Raw genomic sequence first — 7627 nt, 5'->3', positions numbered from 1 at the left:
CTTTTTTGGGTATGGTTTTTGGTCTGCATGTACGCATTCCAGTGATATGAAATATTTTTCAAAAATGTTATTCCAAGGACTAAATAATTTCCTAATATTTTATCTCTCATGTGTCATGACAATGTTTTGCTTTAATTTTAATTTTATATGCTTCAGTTCGTACAATGACAACATGATTGATGGTCAAAATTAGTAGAGAAGAAAGCTGAAAATTAAGTGCCTAAAATTGAAAAATTAATTTTTATTTTAAATATTTTACAAAGATTACACTATGGCATATATAATTATTATGCAAAAATTTGATTGCTGTTTCAATTAAAATACAAATAAAAAACATTTTCATTGTATTTATGAAGACTTAATAACAATAAAAGATTCAATAAATACTTGACAATAGTTTATTGACGCAATCAAACTTTGAAATTAATTTAAATACATAAGTATGTTCACCTACTATATAAAACAAAATTACATTTATAACAAATATCCATAATAAGTTGAAAATATATATTTCCTTTAATCATGATCTAAAATTTTTCCTATATTTATATTGAATCGTATAAGTATTTATGTATCTGGTACTAGTTGTAAATTGTTGTAATTGTTCTTCATGACATGAGAGTGATGTGCACTTTAAACAATGTACTTGAGGAAAAAAACTTGGAAGAAGATGATACATTTTATGGACACTATTGAAAATCAGAAAAAAATAAAAAAAACTACACATTGTCATCTTTTAGTTTAACAACAAAAATTGAAAAAGTAAAGCAAAAGTTCAGTCCTACAAGTATCCTGTGTAAATGTAAAGGATATTTTATATTGTAAAATTAAATTTATTTCAAAAGTGCAATTGAATTGAAATGTTTAAACGGTATTTTGAGAATATCCATATGGAAGAGAAGGATGTCTCTTAACAATTGAAAACGGAAATTGCAGGTTTATAACGACTTCAAAATACTCTTCAGTTCTAGTTCAGTTCTAGTTCTAGTTCAGTTCTAGTTCAGTTCTAGTTCTAGTTCAGTTCTAGTTCAGTTCTAGTTCAGTTCTAGTTCAGTTCTAGTTCAGTTCTAGTTCAGTTCTAGTTCAGTTCTAGTTCAGTTCTAGTTCAGTTCTAGTTCAGTTCTAGTTCAGTTCTAGTTCAGTTCTAGTTCAGTTCTAGTTCAGTTCTAGTTCAGTTCTAGTTCAGTTCTAGTTCAGTTCTAGTACAGTTCTAGTTCAGTTCTAGTTCAGTTCTAGTTCAGTTCTAGTTCAGTTTAGTTAGTTCAGTTCTAGTTCAGTTCTAGTTCAGTTCTAGTTCAGTTCTAGTTCAGTTCTAGTTCAGTTCTAGTTCAGTTCTAGTTCAGTTCTAGTTCAGTTCTAGTTCAGTTCTAGTTCAGTTCTAGTTCAGTTCTAGTTCAGTTCTAGTTCAGTCTAGTTCAGTTCCAGTTCAGTTCTAGTTCAGTTCTAGTTCAGTTCTAGTTCAGTTCTAGTTCAGTTCTAGTTAGTTCTAGTTCAGTTCTAGTTCAGTCTAGTTCAGTTCTAGTTCAGTTCTAGTTCAGTTCTAGTTCAGTTCTAGTTCAGTTCTAGTTCAGTTCTAGTTCAGTTCTAGTTCAGTTCTAGTTCAGTTCTAGTTCAGTTCTAGTTCAGTTCTAGTTCAGTTCTAGTTCAGTTCTAGTTCAGTTCTAGTTCAGTTCTAGTTCAGTTCTAGTTCTAGTTCAGTTCTAGTTCAGTTCTAGTTCAGTTCTAGTTCTAGTTCAAGTTAGTTCAGTTCTAGTTCAGTTCTAGTTCAGTTCTAGTTCAGTTCTAGTTCAGTTCTAGTTCAGTTCTAGTTCAGTTCTAGTTCAGTTCTAGTTCAGTTCTAGTTCAGTTCTAGTTCAGTTCTAGTTCAGTTCTAGTTCAGTTCTAGTTCAGTTCTAGTTCTAGTTCAGTTCTAGTTCAGTTCTAGTTCAGTTCTAGTTCAGTTCTAGTTCAGTTCTAGTTCAGTTCTAGTTCAGTTCTAGTTCAGTTCTAGTTCAGTTCTAGTTCAGTTCTAGTTCAGTTCTAGTTCAGTTCTAGTTCAGTTCTAGTTCAGTTCTAGTTCAGTTCTAGTTCAGTTCTAGTTCAGTTCTAGTTCAGTTCTAGTTCAGTTCTAGTTCAGTTCTAGTTCAGTTCTAGTTCAGTTCTAGTTCAGTTCTAGGTCAGTTCTAGTTCAATTCTAGTTCAGTTCTAGTTCAGTTCTAGTTCAGTTCTAGTTACTTCTAGTTCACTGCTAGTTCACTTCTAGTTCAGTTCTAGTTCAGTTCTAGTTCAGTTCTAGTTCAGTTCTAGTTCAGTTCTAGTTCGTTCTAGTTCAGTAGTTCAGTTCTAGTTCAGTTCTAGTTCAGTTCTAGGTCAGTTCTAGTTCAGTTCTAGTTCAGTTCTAGTTCAGTTCTAGTTCACTTCTAGTTCACTGCTAGTTCACTTCTAGTTCACTTCTAGTTCAGTTCTAGTTCAGTTCTAGTTCAGTTCTAGTTCAGTTCTAGTTCAGTTCTAGTTCAGTTCTAGTTCAGTTCTAGTTCAGTTCTAGTTCAGTTCTAGTTCAGTTCTAGTTCAGTTCTAGTTCAGTTCTAGTTCAGTTCTAGTTCAGTTCTAGTTCAGTTCTAGTTCAGTTCTAGTTCAGTTCTAGTTCAGTTCTAGTTCAGTTCTAGTTCAGTTCTAGTCCAGTTCTAGTTCAGTTCTAGTTCAGTTCTAGTTCAGTTCTAGTTCAGTTCTAGTTCAGTTCTAGTTCAGTTCTAGTTCAGTTCTAGTTCAGTTCTAGTTCAGTTCTAGTTCAGTTCTAGTTCAGTTCTAGTTCAGTTCTAGTTCAGTTTAGTTCAGTTCTAGTTCAGTTCTAGTTCAGTTCTAGTTCAGTTCTAGTTCAGTTCTAGTTCAGTTCTAGTTCAGTTCTAGTTCAGTTCTAGTTCAGTTCTAGTTCAGTTCTAGTTCAGTTCTAGTTCAGTTCTAGTTCAGTTCAGTTCAGTTCTAGTTCAGTTCTAGTTCAGTTCTAGTTCAGTTCTAGTTCAGTTCTAGTTCAGTTCTAGTTCAGTTCTAGTTCAGTTCTAGTCATCAGTAATTTTTATTCATTCCGATCTCTGTTACCAGCATGACCACCTTGACTCAATACCTTTCTCATAATGTAGTTGAAATAAAAAATAGTAAGAATCTTTGTTAGTTGACTGGTTAAAGAAACTACATATTTGTGGATAATAGAATGTAGATGGGTGTTTGAGTATGTGTCTATAATAAAACATGAAAAATTGATAAGAAAGTAAAACAGTATATACAGGGTACATCATTAGGGAATGTTTTATGAAATTGTATATGTGTATTAGTATAGAATGATTGCAAATTACCTATTGTATAGCAAAATTTATAAAAAACTATGTTAAGTTTCTGAAGTTGAGTTTTGTTTAAACATATTTTTGATTTCTTCCTTGTAACTTAGCATTTATTTTATAACACTATTGCAGAAGTTCCTTATTATTGGCCATTTTTTCTCCACAGTATTTTGGAAATACTATAAACCACTTACAAACTCCATGACAATTGTCTACGTATACACCCATATCTACAAACTTACGCACATGTATTTGTTTAAGTAGACTGCAGCAAAATTTTGTTTATAGATTTTTTATTGGAATTGATACAGATACTGACGATCGCTTTCTTATTCGGAATGCTCTAGTTTTCTTAAAAAGAACTTTTAGGTTTTTTTAAATTAAAATTAATTACTCTCCGCTTATTTAGTTTTTGTTAATATTAGACTTCAAAATTTTTACTCAACAAAGTCAATTTTTTGTGGGAAACAAAAGTCATCATATGTTTTGCCTCAGTCTAATTTTTACCCCTTATGTACATACATATGTATGTAAGTACATGTGTGTTCAACACAATTTCTTTTCAAGAAAGGTACTTTACGTTCATGTGACATTAAACGTGTACAAATTGTTTGCAATGAAATAAGCTTTCATTTCTTCCTTTTCGACATTTCCTTTTTTTTGGTCACAGAGATAAACACATACATACATAGATCTCCTTAACAATTTATTAAAGTGTACAATGAGTTCTACAAGTCCTTAGAGGAAATAAAAACACCAACAGAAAAAGCAGCAAAGAAATACATGGAAACGAAACGTATTCGATTATGAACGAATGTAAGAGTGTGGTAATATGTGCAAGTGCAATATACATACATGCACACACATAATCATAAATGCATGTACCATCAAAAGTGGATTTGTAGCTGCTTTTGAAAAAATATAAGTAGCGGAAAAGTTGAAGCATTTCTACAAATATATTTTAAAAGAATTTTATTGTATTCGAAAATAAAAATACGTATAAAATAATAACAAAAAACAAATGCCATAGAAGACACTTTCCTAGAGTGTGTTATTTTTTTCGAAGAAAAACTCTTCTTTGATAAATATTAAAAAAAAATTAAAATTATGTTTCCCTTTTTTCTTAAAAGAAAAGAAATATTTTTGTTTATTTTTTTTTTATAAATTATAATTTTCTACTTTGTAAATTATGAAGCAAAAAGGCAACATCTAACTTTTTAATCATATAACGCAGTTGGGCGGTTAATCATTTTAATTTCTATTCTGTATTTTTTAACCTTTTTTTGTTTGCGAACGAACCAGTTTATTTGATTGTAATAAAATAAAGTTTTGGTTCCTTAGTTTGTTTTTTTCCTTGCGTTTCACTCTTTCATATTATTTCATTTTGTGTTGTATCATGCAATTCATTAATTAATTACTTATTTATTGCATAAACAATATACTTCACTTACAGTTTTTATGAGTTAGTTGGAAAAAATAAAATTGCTTCGTCTTTTTTTCTTGTTTTTAAACTTTCTTGTTAGTTAATTAAAAGCATATGCTGCTTAATATAAGCTCAAAGAAAAGCTTTTAGTAAAAACCCAAATTTAAAATTTGTAAGGAAATAAAAGGCTAGAACTGAACTAAAACTGAACTAAAACTGAAAGAATTGAACTAGAACTGAACTAGAACTGAACTAGAACTGAACTAGAAGAAACTAGAACTGAACTAGAACTGACTAGAACTGAACTAGAACTGAACTAGAACTGAACTAGAACTGAACTAGAACTGAACTAGAACTGAACTAAACTGAACTAGAACTGAACTAGAACTGAACTAGAACTGAACTAGAACTGAACTAGAACTGAACTAGACAACTGAACTAGAACTGAACTAGAACTGAACTAGAACTGAACTAGAACTGAACTAGAACTGAACTAGAACTGAACTAGAACTGAACTAGAACTGAACTACTGACTAGAACTGAACTAGAACCTGAAACTAGAACTGAACAGAACTGAACTAGAACTAGAAAACTAGAACTGAACTAGAACTGAACTAGAATGAACTAGAACTGAACTAGAACTGAACTAGAACTGAACTAGAACTGAACTAGACGAACTAGAACTGAACTAGAACCTGAACTAGAACTGAACTAGAACTGAACTAGAACTGAACTAGAACTGAACTAGAACTGAACTAGAACTGAACTAGAACTGAACTAGAACTGAACTAGAACGAACTAGAACTGAACTAGAACTGAACTAGAACTTGAACTAGAACTGAACTAGAACTGAACTAGAACTGAACTAGAACTGAACTAGAACTGAACTAGAACTGAACTAGACTGAACTAGAACTGAACTAGAACTGAACTAGAACTGAACTAGAACTGAACTAGAACTGAACTCGAACTGAACTAGAACTGAACTAGAACTGAACTAGAACTGAACTAGAACTGAACTGAACTGAACTAGAACTGAACTAGAACTGAACTAGAACTGAACTAGAACTGAACTAGAACTGAACTAGAACTGAACTGAACTGAACTAGAACTGAACTAGAACTGAACTAGAACTGAACTAGAACTGAACTAGAACTGAACTAGAACTGAACTAGAACTGAACTAGACTGAACTAGAACTGAACTAGAACTGAACTAGAACTGAACTAGAACTGAACTAGAACTGAACTAGAACTGAACTAGAACTGAACTAGAACTGAACTAGAACTGAACTAGAACTGAACTAGAACTGAACTAGAACTGAACTAGAACTGAACTAGAACTGAACTAGAACTGAACTAGAACTGAACTAGAACTGAACTAGACTGAACTAGAACTGAACTAGAACTGAACTAGAACTGAACTAGAACTGAACTAGAACTGAACTAGAACTGAAACTAGAACTGAACTAGAACGAACTAGAACTGAAACTAGAACTGAACTAGAACTGAACTAGAACTGAACTAGAACTGACTAGAACTGAACTAGAACTGAACTAGAACTGAACTAGAACTGAACTAGAACTGAACTAGAACTGACTGAACTAGAACTGAACTAGAACTAAAATAGAACTGAATATCCTATTTCTCGAGTGTATAAGATTTTATAGTTTAGCATTTTTTTCTTGTGCATAAAACTTCAAATAAAACTAATTTTTCTTTGTTAAAATTTTATGTGTGGAGCAGAATATAAAAAAACTCATAACACTATAACAAAGAAATTAATATGTAAAACTGTATAAAACTTGCGTAAAGTTTAATAAATGTCCAGTGTGCGGATACGGATGTTTTATGTATGCTAAACAGCATTATACTCATAGTTATATATTTTTTTCTTTTGCTTTATACCCGTTTCATTTATATTCCTTTATGTTTTTATAAGATTGTAGTCCTAGTGAAATATACATACTTACATATGTATGTATAGTGTTGAACTTCCTTTTCAGCAGAAGCTTGTACAAGGATTTGTTTTATATACAAGTACATTTAATATGTTTTATTTTTACTGTATACCAGTTTTCTTACGCTTTTTTGTTCTCCATGATAAGTTTCTTGGTTTATGTTGTCCAGCTTAGAAACTAGTGGTCTTGTAGATTTTCTTGTTGAGTTTGTTACAGACATCAGAGAACTTTATTTGAAACGTATGTATTTACCACTTTTAAAGTCTTGTTTTGATTTGTGTATTTTATTTTTATTTCTAAGACAAATTCATTCACACATTTATTCACAAACCATGAAACTGTATAGTTCGTTTAATTCGTAAATTTTTTTCGTCGAAAAATAAGACTCTAGAAATTCTCCAATGCCTAACAATTCTGTTCATTTAATTTTTTTAAGTATTAATAAAGTAAGTGAAACGTACGCAAGAAAGTAATATGTATAAATGTTTAAAAGTACCCATACAATCTAAGCTGAAGTTAAGAAACAAACAGTGGTCTAAGAAAAAGACCAAATGCGAAAAGGGAAAAATCTCCTAAGTAATTAAAAATAATGTTTGTTTTATGAAAGAAAACGATTTTCTTGGTAAAACGTTTGCTCTTTTATATTTTCTCTCATTCTTAGCAAAACAATCATAAAAAAGGATAAACAAATTGTAAAGGGGAGAGTTCTTTTTATTGCCATGTTAATTTGTTCTAACATTTTATCCCTTTATGGATATTCAGTTTTTCGGGAAATTCGTTGAACATATTATCATTAATAAGAAGAATACCAGGAAGTTTCATTAAACTAGGAAAAAATTATGAGACTGTAAGCATTTAAGTAATATTAAAACTAAAACTGAAATAGAACAGAACTAGATCTGAATAGAACTAAACTAGAACTGAAATAGAAC

The sequence above is a fragment of the Lucilia sericata genome, unplaced genomic scaffold (genome assembly GCF_015586225.1).
Source record: "Lucilia sericata isolate MDLA Ls3-8-SP2 unplaced genomic scaffold, ASM1558622v1 Contig002133F_arrow, whole genome shotgun sequence".
In the NCBI taxonomy this organism is placed as follows: Eukaryota; Metazoa; Arthropoda; class Insecta; order Diptera; family Calliphoridae; genus Lucilia; species Lucilia sericata.
The sequence above is the reverse complement of the archived record's forward strand: the minus strand, read 5'-3'. Positions refer to the sequence as shown.